The sequence below is a fragment of the Triticum aestivum genome, chromosome 6B (genome assembly GCF_018294505.1).
Source record: "Triticum aestivum cultivar Chinese Spring chromosome 6B, IWGSC CS RefSeq v2.1, whole genome shotgun sequence".
Lineage (NCBI taxonomy): Eukaryota > Viridiplantae > Streptophyta > Magnoliopsida > Poales > Poaceae > Triticum > Triticum aestivum.
In genome coordinates, this window is record NC_057810.1 from 561,135,214 (window position 1) to 561,149,973 (window position 14,760).

Sequence of the window (14,760 nt, forward strand, 5' to 3'; positions counted from 1 at the left end):
CCAGTTCATCAATGTAATGTGTAATGTAGGCATGTATTCCGTATATAGTCATACGTGCTTATGGAAAAGAACTTGCATGACATCTTTTGTCCTACCCCCCCCCCCCCGGCAGTGGGGTCCTATTGGAAACTAAGGGATATAAAGGCCTCCTTTTAATAGAGAACCGGAACAAAGCATTAGCACATAGTGAATACATGAACTCCTCAAACTATGGTCATCACTGGGAGTGGTCCCGATTATTGTCACTTCGGGGTTGCCGGATCATAACACATAGTAGGTGACTATAGACTTGCAAGATAGGATCAAGAACACACATATATTCATGAAAACATAATAGGTCCAGATCTGAAGTCATGGCACTCGGGCCCTAGTGACAAGCATTAAGCATAGCAAAGTCATAGCAACATCAATCTCAGAACATAATGGATACTAGGGATCAAACCCTAACAAAACTAACTCGATTACATGATAAATCTCATCCAACCCATCACCGTCCAGCAAGCCTACGATGCAACTACTCACGCACGGCGGTGAGCATCATGAAATGGGTGATGGAGGATGGTTGATGATGATGACGGCGACGAATCCCCCTCTCCGGAGCCCCGAACGGACTCCAGATCAGCCCTCCCGAGAGAGATTAGGGCTTGGCGGTGGCTTCGTATCATAAAACATGATGAAAGTTTCTCTCTGATTTTTTTCTCCCCGAAAGCCAATATATGGAGTTGGAGTTGGCGTCAGAGGGCCACCAGGGGGCCCACGAGGTAGGGGGCACGCCCAGGGGGGAGGGGCGCGCCCCCCACCCTCGTGGACAGGGTGTGGGCCCCCTGGTCTTCATCTTTGGCGAGGATTTTTTATTATTTATTCTAAGATATTCCGTGGAGTTTCAGGTCATTCCGAGAACTTTTGTTTTCTGTACATAAAACAACACCATGGCAATTCTGCTGAAAACAACGTCAGTTCGGGTTAGTTCCATTCAAATCATACAAGTTAGAGTCCAAAACAAGGGCAAAAGTGTTTGGAAAAGTAGATACGACGGAGACGTATCAACTCCCCAAGCTTAAACCCTTGCTTGTCCTCAAGCAATTCAGTTGACAAACTGAAAGAGAAAAATAAAAACTTTTACAAACTCTGTTTGCTCTTGTTGTTGTAAACATGAAAAGCCAGCATTCAAGTTTCAGCAATTATTATGAACTAACCATACTCACAATAACATGTAGGTCTCACAATTACTCATATCAATAGCATAATCAGCTAGCGAGCCATAATAATAAAACTCGGATGACAACACTTTCTCAAAATAATCATAACATGATATAACAAAATGGTATCTCGCTAGCCCTTTCTGAGACCGCAAAACATAAATGCAGAGCACCTTTAAAGATCAAGGACTGACTAAACATTGTAATTCATGGTAAAAGAGATCCAGTCAAGTCATACCCAATATAAACCAATCATAATGAATGCAACGACAGTGTGCTCTCCAGCGGGTGCTTTTTAATAAGAAGGGTGATGACTCAACATAAAAGTAAATAGATAGGCCCTTCGCAGAGGGAAGCAAGGATTTGTAGAGGTGCCAGAGCTCGATTTTGAAATAGAGATAAATTATGTTTTGAGCGGCATACTTTCATTGTCAACATAACAACTAAAAGACGGCGATATCTTCCATGCTAAACAGATTATAGGTGGTTCCCAAACAAAATGGTAAAGGTTTATACTCCCCTTCCTCCACAAGCATCAATCCATGGCTTGCTCGAAACAACGAGTGTCTCCAACATTCAACGGGTCCCAAGGGGAGTTTTGTTTGCAATTATTTTGATTTAGTTTGCATAAAGCATGGGACTGGGCATCCCGGATACCAGCCATTTTCTCGTGAATGAGGAGCGGAGTCCACTCCTCTTGAGAATAACCCACCTAACACGGAAGATAAGGGCAGCTCTAGTTGACATATGAGCTATTCGAGCATGCAAAACAGAATGTTTATTTGAAGGTTTAGAGTTTGGCACATACAAATTTACTTGGAACGGCAGGTAAATACCACATATAGGTAGGTATAGTGAACTCATATGGAATAACTTTGGGGTTTAAGGAGTTTGGATGCACAAGCAGTATTCCCGCTTAGTACAGGTGAAGGCTAGCAAAAGACTGGGAAGCGACCAACTGAGAGAGTGACAACAGTCATAAACATGCATTAAAATTAATTCACACCGAGTACAAGCATGAGTAGGATATAATCCACCATGAACATAAATATCATGAAGGCTATGTTGATTGGATTCAACTACATGCGTGAACATGTGCCAAGTCGAGTCACTCAATGCATTTAAAGGAGGATACCATCCTATCATACCACGTCATAAACATCTCAGTAGCATGTTGGAACGCAAGGTAAACCATTATAACTCATAGCTAATCAAGCATGGCACAAGCAACTAAAATCTCTAAATGTCATTGCAAATATGTTTACTTCATAATAGCTGAATCAGGAACGATGAATCATCATATTTACAAAAACAAGAGAGGTCGAGCTCATACCAGCTTTTCTCTTCCCAATAAGTCCATATATCATCATCATTGCCTTTCACTTGCACGACCGAACGATGTGTATAAAAATAGGAGTGCAAGTGCATTGGACTAAGCTGGAATCTACAAGCATTCAACTCAAGAGAGAAGACAAGTAATATGGGCTCTAGGTTTAAATAATCGATCATGCATATAAGAGCCACTAAGCATTTTCAATATGGTCTTCTCGACCCCCTAAGAAAGGAAAAGAAATAAAAACTATTTACACGAAAAAGCTCCCAACAAGCAAAAGAAGAACAGGAAATATTTTTGGGGTTTTCTTTTTAATTATTACTACTACAGCAGGAAAAATAAACTACTGCTAATTTTTGGTTTTTCTAAGGTTTATTCAACACACAAGAAGAAAGCAGGAAAAAGAAAATAAACTAGCATGGATATTACAGTGAAAGAGTATGAGCACCGACATCTAGCAATGAGTGTGTGAACATGAATGTAATGTCGGTGGGAAATATGTACTCCCCCAAGCTTAGGCTTTTGGCCTAAGTTGGTCTATTGCCAGGGATGGCCTGGCGGATATCCGTACGTGAAGCTAGGGTCATAGTGTGACGCAGCAGCTATCACCGCCTGAGCTGTAGCATGGAGTCGAGCAGCCTCCACTCTCCTTTTGTACTCATCTTCCTCCTCTCTGGTAATAATATATCTTCCTCTCGCCTCCTCACAAATGAACTTGTGAGATCATGATACTGGGGGCATTTGTCAGCTTCAAAGTCCTCAAGACCGGCGTTACTCAAATATGTGCTGAATTCTTCTTTGATCCCCACTTGATTCATAAAAATTTCCGACGGCCATTCACAGGGCCTCACAGGAGCGTCTCTTGGTGGTTCCTCGTCAGCATCACGTGTTGCAAGCCTGGGACCTTGCTTCCTTGAAGGACCACCTTGGAACATCCTCCTAAGCATATTGTTTCCTCTGAAAAATTTCTGAAATTTTTAGTAACTTTAAATAAAAGTGAACCAACTTCAATAAAATTGATAGTAACAACTCCCACAAGTGCCTAGAGCCTATATAAAGCATTGGAACTACTTGGAACCATATAAATTTCACATGCAAGCTCAAGAACATGGTCACCTATGCAGCACCAATTTGCAATGAATAAAGCACTAGAACAAAAACTAATTGGACCAATGGAGGAGTCACATACCAAGGAACAATCTCCCCAAGCAGTTTTGCGAGAGGTGCTTTGAGCAAGGAGATCGAAAATCACAGCAACGGGGGCTGGAACTCGTGCTTGAGTTGGTTTTTCGTGTTTGTGTGAGGCAGAGGAAGAAGATGGGTGCAGGAATAAGTGGAGAAGGGCCACCGTGGGCCCACGAGGTAGGGGGGCGCGCCCAGGGGGGTAGGGCGCGCCCTCCACCCTCGTGGCCACGTGGCAGCTCCCCCCGTGGTAATTTTTGCACAGTAAATTCTCAAATATTCCCGAAAAAATTGTATTAAATTGGCATGGCATTCTGAGGACATTTATTTTCGGGATATTTATATTGCACGGATAAGTCAGGAAACAGGCAGAAAAATATTATTTTACTTTATTTCTACTAAGTAATAGAAAATATAAAGAGGGTACAGAAGGTTGTGCTTCTAGTTTCATCCATCTCGTGATCATCAAAATGAACCCACTAACAAGGTTGATCAAGTCTTGTTAACAAACTCATTCCGAATAATCCCAAAACCGGAGAAATTTCGAATAACACTAATTTACCTCAACGGGGATATGAAAATCCCCAACAATAAGAATATCATACTTTTTCTTGACAGTAGGGAGAGGAAATTCAAGACCTCCAAATATAATCTATGGAATTTTTCCAATAGAGTTGATACTATAAAGTTGAGGTTGTTTCCTCAGAAAGTGTACCGTATGCTCATTGCCATTAACATGAAAAGTGACATTGCCTTTGTTGCAATCAATAACAGCCCCTGCAGTATTAAGGAAAGGTCTTCCAAGAATAATATACATACTATCATCCTCGGGAATATCAAGAATAACAAAGTCCGTTAAAATAGTAATGTTTGCAACCATAACAGGCACATCCTCAAAAATACCGACAGGTATAGAAGTTGATTTATCAGCCATTTGCAAAGATATTTCAGTAGGTGTCAACTTATTCAAGTCAAGTCTACAATATAAAGAGAGAGGCATAACACTGACACCGGCTCCAAGATCACATAAAGCAGTTTTAACATAATTTCTCTTAATGGAGCATGGTATAGTAGGTACTCCTGGATCTCCAAGTTTCTTTGGTATTCCACCCTTAAAAGTATAATTAGCAAGCATGGTAGAAATTTCAGCTTCCGGTATCTTTCTTTTATTAGTAATGATATCCTTCATATACTTATCATAAGGATTTGTTTTGAGCACATCAGTTAATCGCATACGCAAAAAGATGGGTCTAATCATTTCAGCAAAGCGCTCAAAATCCTCATCATCCTTTTTCTTGGATGGTTTCGGAGGAAAAGGCATGGGTTTCTTAACCCATGGTTCCCTTTCTTTACCATGTTTCCTAGCAACAAAGTCTCTTTTATCATAACTTTGATTCTTTGATTGTGGGTTATCAAGATCAACAACGGGTTCAACTTCTACTTCATTATCATTACTAGGTTGAGCATCAACATGAACATTATCATTAACATTATCACTAGGTTCATGTTCATCACCTGATTGTGTTTCAGCATCAAAAACAGAGATATCATTTGGATTATCAGGTGGTTCAGCAATAGGTTCACTAGAAGTTTGCACAGTCCTATCATTTTTCTTTTTCTTCCTCTTAGAAGAACTAGGTACATCAATATTGTTTCTCTGAGAATCTTGCTCGATTCTCTTAGGGTGGCCTTCAGGATACAAAGGTTCCTAAGTCATTCTACCAGTTCTAGTAGCCACTCTAACAGCATAATCATTTTTCTTACTATTCATTTCATCAAGCACTTCTTTCTGAGCTTTAAGTACTTGTTCTACTTGAGTGGTAACCATAGAAGCATGTTTGCTAACAAGTTTAAGTTCACCTCTAATATCAGCCATATAATCACTCAAGCGTTTAATCATAAAGGTATTTTGTTTTAATTGTCTACCAAAATAAGCATTAAAGTCATCTTGCTTAAACATAAAGTCATCAAACTCATCCAAGCACTCACTAGCAATTTTAGTAGGAGGGACTTCAGCTTTATCATATCTATAGAGAGAATTTACCTTTACTACCTGTGTCGGGATATTGGGAGGTTCTTCAGTAAATAAGTAATTCAGATCATATACTTCTTCAACAGGTGGTAAATTAAGACCATGTATTTCTTCAATAGGAGGTAAATTCTTAACGTCTTTAGCTTTAATACCTTTTTCTTTCATAGATTTCTTTGCCTCTTGCATATCTTTGGGACTGAGAAATAGAACACCTCTCTTCTTCGGAGTTGGTTTAGGAATAGGCTCAGTAATTGGCTCAGGAACTGGCTCAGGAGCTGGCTCAGGAGGTAGCTCGGGAGGTGCCCAATTATTTTCATTAGCCAACATATTATTCAATAGAATTTCAGTGTCATCCGGTGTTCTTTCCCTGAAAAGAGAACCAGCACAACTATCCAGGTAATCTTTGGAAGCATCAGTTAGTCCATTATAAAAGATATCAAATATTTCAGGTTTCTTAAGAGGATGATCAGGCAAAGCATTAAGTAACTTGAGAAGCCTCCCCCAAGCTTGTGGGAGACTCTCTTCTTCAATTTGCACAAAATTGTATATTTCCCTCAAAGCAGCTTATTTCTTATGAGCAGGAAAATATTTAGCAGAGAAGTAATAAATCATATCCTGGGGACTTTGCACACAACCAGGATCAAGAGAATTAAACCATTTCTTAGCATCACCCTTTAATGAGAACGGAAATATTTTGAGTAAATAAAGGTGGCGCGATCTCAGATTATTAGTAAACAGGGCAGCTATATCATCTAACTTACAAAGATGTGCCATAACAGTTTCAGATTCATAGCCATAAAAAGGATCAGATTCAACCAAAGTAACTATATCTGGATCGACAGAAATATCATAATAATCCTGATCAGGAATACAGATAGGTGAAGTAGCAAAAGCAGGGTTGGGTCTCATCCTACCTCTAAAAGATTCTTTACTCCACTTAATTAACAACCTCTTACGTTCAAGACTATCCTGGCAAGCAAGAACAGCTTCAATAGATTCAACATTAAAAAGATAACCCTCAGGAATAGCAGGCATAGGTTCATCATCACTCACATCATCATGTTCAGGTTCAATAATTTCTCTTTCTCTAGACCTAGCAATTTGCTCATCAAGAAATTCACCGAGTGGCACAGTAGTATCAAGCATAGAAGTAGTTCATCATAAGTATCATGCATAGTAGAAGTGGCATCATCAATAACATGCGACATATCGGAATGAATAGCAGAAGCAGGTTTAGGTGTCGCTAGCTTACTCATAACAGAAGGTGAATCAAGTGCAGAGCTAGATGGCAGTTCCTTACCTCCCCTCGTAGTTGAGGGATAAATTTTTGTCTTAGCGTCTTTCAAGTTCTTCATAGTGTCCAGCAGATATAAATCCCAAGTGACTCAAAGAATAGCTATGCTCCCCGGCAACGGCGCCAGAAAAAGGTCTTGATAACCTACAAGTATAGGGGATCGCAACAGTTTTCGAGGGTAGAGTATTCAACCCAAATTTGTTGATTCGACACAAGGGGAGCCAAAGAATATTCTCAAGTATTAGCAGCTGAGTTGTCAATTCAACCACACCTGGAAACTTAGTATCTGCAGCAAAGTGTTTAGTAGCAAAGTAATATGATAGTGGTGGTAACGGTAACAAAGTAAAGACAGCAAAAGTAATGTTTTTGGTATTTTTGTAGTGATGATAACAGTAGCAACGGAAAAGTAAATAAGCGTAAATCAGTATATGGAAAGCTAGTAGGCACCGGATTAGCGATGGATAATTATGCCGGATGTGGTTCATCATGTAACAGTCATAACATAGGGTGACACCGAACTAGCTCCAGTTCATCAATGTAATGTAGGCATGTATTCCATATATAGTCATACGTGCTTATGCAAAAGAACTTGCATGACATCTTTTGTCCTAGCCTCCCGTGGCAGCGGGGTCCTATTGGAAACTAAGGGATATTAAGGCCTCCTTTTAGTAGAGAACCGGAACAAAGCATTAGCACATAGTGAATACATGAACTCCTCAAACTACGGTCATCACTGGGAGTGGTCCCGATTATTGTCACTTCGGGGTTGCCGGATCATAACACATAGTAGGTGACTATAGACTTGCAAGATAGGATCAAGAACACACATATATTCATGAAAACATAATAGGTTCAGATCTGAAATCATGGCACTCAGACCCTAGTGACAAGCATTAAGCATAGCAAAGTCATAGCAACATCAATCTCAGAATATAATGGATACTAGGGATCAAACCCTAACAAAACTAACTCGATTATATGATAAATCTCATCCGACCCATCACCGTCCAGCAAGCCTATGATGCAATTACTCAGGCACGGTGGTGAGCATCATGAAATTGGTGATGGAGGATGGTTGATGATGATGACGGCGACAAATCCCCCTCTCCGGAGCCCCGAACGGACTCCAGATCAGCCCTCCCGAGAGAGATTAGGGCTTGGCGGCGGCTCCATATCGTAAAACGCGATGAGACTTCTCTCTGATTTTTTTCTCCCCGAAAGCCAATATATGGAGTTGGAGTTGGCGTCGGAGGGCCACCAGGGGGCCCACGAGGTAGTGGGGGCGCGCCCAGGGGGAGGGGCGCACCCCCCACCCTCGTGGACAGGGTGTGGGCCCCCTGGTCTTCATCTTTAGCAAGGATTTTTTATTATTTATTCTAAGATATTCCGTGGAGTTTCAGGTCATTCCGAGAACTTTTGTTTTCTGTACATAAAACAACACCATGGCAATTCTGCTGAAAACAACGTCAGTCCGGGTTAGTTCCATTCAAATCATACAAGTTAGAGTCCAAAACAAGGGCAAAAGTGTTTGGAAAAGTAGATATGACGGAGGCGTATCAGATGGCAGCATCCTGCACCCGTATCCGCGTACTGGTCCCCCACCCCACTCAGATCGCGGACGGATGCGGGAGGAAATTTGCGGGTGCCATCTGAGATGCCCTTAAACCCTCTCGTAAACGGCGAGACGAATGGCTCGGTGGGTGACCGTTCAAAAAAAATACAACCTAGACGGACGCCTCAAATGGGCCTCAAGCACTCGGGCTGACCGATACTCCTCATATCCAGCCCAAATGTAGGGTGGATATCAGCGGCTTGGGCGCGTTCGCCACGTCGGACCCAATAGCCCGACCACACCACAAATTGCACCAAATTCACCCCCACAACCTACCGATTCCATTTGCTCTCTCCTCTCTTCTTCCTCCTTCGCGTCAAACGTCTCGTACCTCCACCATTCTTTTGAGCCTCAGCGCCGCTAGCACCAGCGCTGCAGTCCCCCCATCCATGCTCGCCGCCATAGACATCATCCCTGACACGGACGTCAACGCGGTACGTCCGGCAACTTTCGGGTTGCACCTTGCCCTCTATGTGTTCGACACATTATCTGATCATGTTTTTTGTGATCTATTTGTAGGGGAAAACTATGGATTTGGATGCTTCATCGGATGAGGTGTATGGACCAACGGGGCTTGATAAAATGATAGAAAATGAGTTATCTGTTTCATTGGATTTGAACGAAGAAGTTGATATGATCATGCTCATGAGCATGCAAGAGGAAATGGACCGGCAGGTGGAGCATATTCTCAAGTTCAAGGGCTGAGTCAAAGGAAGAAGAGTTATTACTCGGGATAAGGGCACAACTGTTGTAGTACAAGGACTACTTTGCTTTGGACCAACTTTCCTGGATGATTCATAGTTTCATCGCTGTTTTCGTATGCGCAAACCATTGTTTCTGCGCATTCTGGAGGGAGTTGAGGCACACGATGACTACTTCAATCTCACTAGGGATTGCTACAACCAACTTTCTTTCTTTGCTAAGCAAAACATGCATGGATGCTCTGAAGATGCTTGCACTTGGTACTGCCGCTGATTTCATTGGTGAGATGGTCCAGATGGGGGAGAGCACATGCCTGAAGACTACTGTCAGGTTTGCCCACCTCGTGGTGCAGGTGTTTGGAGTAGAGTATATGAGAGAACCAAATGTGTAGGACATAGAAAAGTTGTTGGATGTTCGAGAGGCAAGATGTTTTTCCAAGTATGCTCGGATCAATTGACTGCATGCATTGCTAATGAAAGAACTGCCACAAAAGTTTGCATGGAATGTACCAAGGTCATACCAAATGGTACACCATCATACTGGAAGCAGTGCATCACATGACTTATGGATTTGACATGCTTTCTTTGGAACGTCGGGTTCTCACAACGACATCAATGTGCTTTAACGATATCTCATATTCATGAGGGTTTGTAATGGGGAATCTCCGTCGTGCAACTACACTGCGAACGACCATGACTACAACATGAAGAAATGCATCGCGACGACACTGCACCAGGTCGAGCTGCTCCGCCACTCAACCCCGACAACAACACCCCGGCTACACCACCATCTTCATGATTTCTCTTTCGGAAATGTTTAGTGCTCAATTTCCTTGTCCTTTTGCTCATTTGATGACAGGGGGATATGAGTAATCTTCAAGTGTGTGTTCTATTGGGCGGGTGCTTTATTTTTTAAAGTTACAACTCTCGTTTTTCTAAAACTTTATTGCATCAAATTGTAAACTTATAGTCAGGTGGTCTTCTGACACTTTTGATACTGCTATTTCTTCATGCTTATCCACAGTTAATCCTATATTCATGTTGATATTCGCTAGACACCACTTATCAATGTGCATTTCTAATTCTTCATATTATCTGATAAATGCACTCAGTTGGATTCCAAGATATAGGGGGAGTTCTCCACAATTACAACCTAACAAGTGCATTTTCATTCCAAACGAAAATTCTTCATATGCACATCTTCAAGGGCTATAACATGGAATCAAAATCATCAAGTTTTTGCATTAAAAAAATTATCCCTGTTGAAAACTTTAACCAGTTTTGTCATCAATCACCAAAAGGGGGGAGATTGTAAGTGCATCTAGTGTCCCCTTTGTGGTTTTGGAGTATTGGTGACAAAATGGTTAGTGGATTAATGTGTTTGTGAGTATACACAGGAGAAAAGTCCCCAAAGATTTTCTTTAACCGTCAAATATGCCCCTAAAATTTTATGAAATACATTAAAGAAATTGGTGCGCCCTTTGAAGAAATAGCACGAAGAATTGGAGTGTGGAGACTTTGTCTTTCAGCGGTTCTTTTTCTTCTTATTTGAGTCATAGGGAACACCATACTATTAATAGGGGTCTACGTGATATAGTGATGCTCAGCCAAACCTATATCTTTGAGTGAAGACTTCAGAAACCTCTTGCATTGTTGTCCATTTTCTTCAGTGTCAGAGACTATATTCTTGAGGACATTGTAGTCAATGTTCTCATCAAAGAGTTAGGAAACCATCGTGCTTCTTCTACTATTAGGAATTTGAGAGTTCAAATATTCCGACCGTTACTGAGCCGGCAATAGCTGTCTGGCGGGTCCCATCTGACCAGCGGTCATATCAGGACCACAGGTTGGGACCCCACCTATAAAGAGATGCCCCCAACCATTATTTGTTGGTTGGCTGCTCTGGGTTATTACATACAAGTTTAATCCTGAGCAACCCATCCTTCGAAGAATTTGAGAGAATCCAGTGAAGAAAACTCCAAATACCCAGAGCCAAAGTAATTGAGCATCACTGAAGAATTGGTTCTAAGTGAACTGAAGACTTATTACTCTTGAAGACTATAATCTTCCAGATAGTTAGGAATCAGGTTCGGAGCTTCCAAGAGTCCTTGTGGAACGTCGAAGAACGAGTATGTGAAGGTTTTGGAAGTCTACTTTGAAGGCTTACCATGAGTAATTGGTCGAGGTCTAAGTGACCTTAGATCAAGGAGAGTAAGGTAATTCAAAGATTAGCATGCCCTGATTCAAAGGTTAGCATGATAACTGCACAGATGTAAATGCACCATACCTCCCTATCATGGCAATTTCTTTAGTCATCCTGATATATAGTGTCATGCAACTTCCATCATCATTACATTGCATGGCTAGAGATGTGGTCTAAACTGTCATTTGCTTTGCATGGTCATATACAACCCGCTTCATATTGCTATGGCACAACCATTGTTCTTCATTTTCATATGCTACACTCAGGATGCCATCACGATCATATGCTACATTGTCATATGCTACACTTAGGATGTCATCATCATCATATATAGATTTCATATAGATATGACAATAAGAGGCCGAAGCATGGTGGTTAAGTACCCGGGCATGTGGTAGTTCGTCAGAACAAGCAAGCTAAAACTTTCCGGAGAAAGTTTTGTATTTTGAGAGATCTGTTTAAGCATGTTATATGCCCTGGAAACTCATTGTCCATAATTCATGCAGAACAAGAATGCAGTTGGTCAACTTGGTCATAGTGCTCTAAAGAAGAGGTTGTGATGTCAGTGCCAAGGCTTGCCTATGGTTGTCCAGCTGATTTTATTGATGATTAGATGGGAATTGCAGAGAGCATGGTCATAAAAGGTTTGAAGAAATTTGTGATGGTTGTCATTGAGATCTTTGGAGAGATATCTCCAAGTACCAAATGAAGCGGGCACTAGAAGGCTTCTGCAGATGGGTGCATCAAATGGCTTCCTAGTTATGCGTGGAAGCATCAAATGTATGCACTAAGGTGAAAGAATTGCTAAAGATCTAAGATTGCAGGGGAGAACCAGGGGGAGAAGGAAACAATGACCGCATATGAAACTTTACTTTTTCTTTTTCAAACACACGTCTTTGTGCCATTTCCTATTAGAACAAACTTTTAATATAAAGCATCACACATTATGCCGAGGTTATATGTTTATTTATTTTTTTTGATAAAAAGGTAGGTCGCGGTCTACCTTATCTTTACCTATATATATATATATATATATATATATATATATATATATATATATATATATATATATATATATATATATATATATATATATATATATATAATAAAGCAAATTATGTTTCTGGTCGTCCGTCATTAGAATTACCTCCGAAGTTGGCATAAATTACCCACTATGCCACCTGTAAGTGGGAAAAACGGTTCGCTTTTATTTCAAAATCGCGCTCGGTTTCGTTCTATTAGTTGTCGCTACACTTATGTAACAGGATTACCCCAGTTGCGTAGTGGCTATGATGGCTGCCCTTCCCTTGGGGACCAAGGTTCGACCCCTAGGATTTCCACTTTTCTCTCTTTTTTCTATCGCAAGCGTGCATCCTCCCCGCACCCAGTAATTAACGGGCTGGCTCAATTGTAGGTCACACCGTTTTCCTATTTTGTTTTTTCCTTTCAAATTTCTCATTTTTGTTTTAGTTTTTACTTTTTAAAATTAATTTTTGATTTATAAAAGAACCAAATTTTAAAAGTTGTGAGTTTTAAAAAAATTAAGAAATCATAAATTGTTTGTGAATTCAAAAAACATTTGAAAATCATAAAATGATCACGATTACAAAAAAATGTTCGTGTATTACAGAAAAAATCACGATTTCAAATAAATGTCATGAAATGAGAAATGTTCATGCTTTCTAAAATAATATTATTCAAAACATATTCGGGAGTTTAAAAAAATGTCCATAAAATTTTAGGATATGCTCAAAAAATTGAAATTGATCCATAAATAATGAACATAACGAACCGTCGCTTACATACAGGTTTTATTAGGAGATCTGTAGAGGTCGTTTTATGATTTTATTTAGTCTCTTGCATCGGGTAAAAAAAGGTTTTCGTATCTTGTACAACGTTGAGCCAAATTTTTGATTTATAAAAGAACCAAATTTTAAAAGTTGTGAGTTTTAAAAAAATTAAGAAATCATAAATTGTTTGTGAATTCAAAAAACATTTGAAAATCATAAAATGATCACGATTACAAAAAAATGTTCGTGTATTACAGAAAAAATCACGATTTCAAATAAATGTCATGAAATGAGAAATGTTCATGCTTTCTAAAATAATATTATTCAAAACATATTCGGGAGTTTAAAAAAATGTCCATAAAATTTTAGGATATGCTCAAAAAATTGAAATTGATCCATAAATAATGAACATAACGAACCGTCGCTTACATACAGGTTTTATTAGGAGATCTGTAGAGGTCGTTTTATGATTTTATTTAGTCTCTTGCATCGGGTAAAAAAAGGTTTTCGTATCTTGTACAACGTTGAGCCCCCCAAAATTGACACAACTTTCCGTGGATTACTTTTTGTAAGTTATATAAAACTAACTGAATTTTTATTTTGCCTTGATACACAACTATGTTTATTCTGGCATGATAATACTGATTATGAGAAACACCACTACGCTAGGTCAGGGTGGGACACATCATTCATCAGTCTAGCTCAGACGGTGTCCATCAATGCAGTTTGCTCAATGAATTTTTTTCGTTGTGGCGCCTTAGGAGATCAGGTCGTGATAAGACCATCACATTTTTTAAATGACTTTTTAAAAGTACCTTATCTCATCATGACATCACTCGGACATAGTTTGCGAAATGACATTTTAAAAATCCTTATCTCTTCCGGGCATTTGATTCAGGCTTTTTTTTTATATCTATCACACATGTATAATCTAATAGTTTTATCCTGAAAAAAAGTAATAGTTTTTCTCCCGTTGCAACCCATGGGCAAATTTGCTAGTGTATTCCAAACCAGACTGAAGTATGAGAATAGTTCAGTTACACGTGGGCAAGCCGGGGCAGCCCAAAACAACAGAACGAAAAGGAGTAAAAAAACAAGAAAAGCCACATCTCGTGTGAGACTATGCAGCGGTCTGTAAGAGCTTCATTTTAGCCCTAAGGAAGAGACATTCTGATCCTTCAGCCGAGAGCCCCAAAGATTCAGGCGTTCAGCATCTCACAAACGCTATAACGCTAACTCCACCGCGCGATCCTATCATGTCCGTCCCCGTCCGTTTAGGGTAAAAGGGACAAAAGAGACGGTCTAGCGCGCGGGCGCAAACGGACTTTATGTCTGCTTTGTGTCCGCTTTCGACCCATCCCCGGTCCAAACTTGCGCTGGTTTTGCGGTGAAACGGACAGCGCGCGAACGGGCG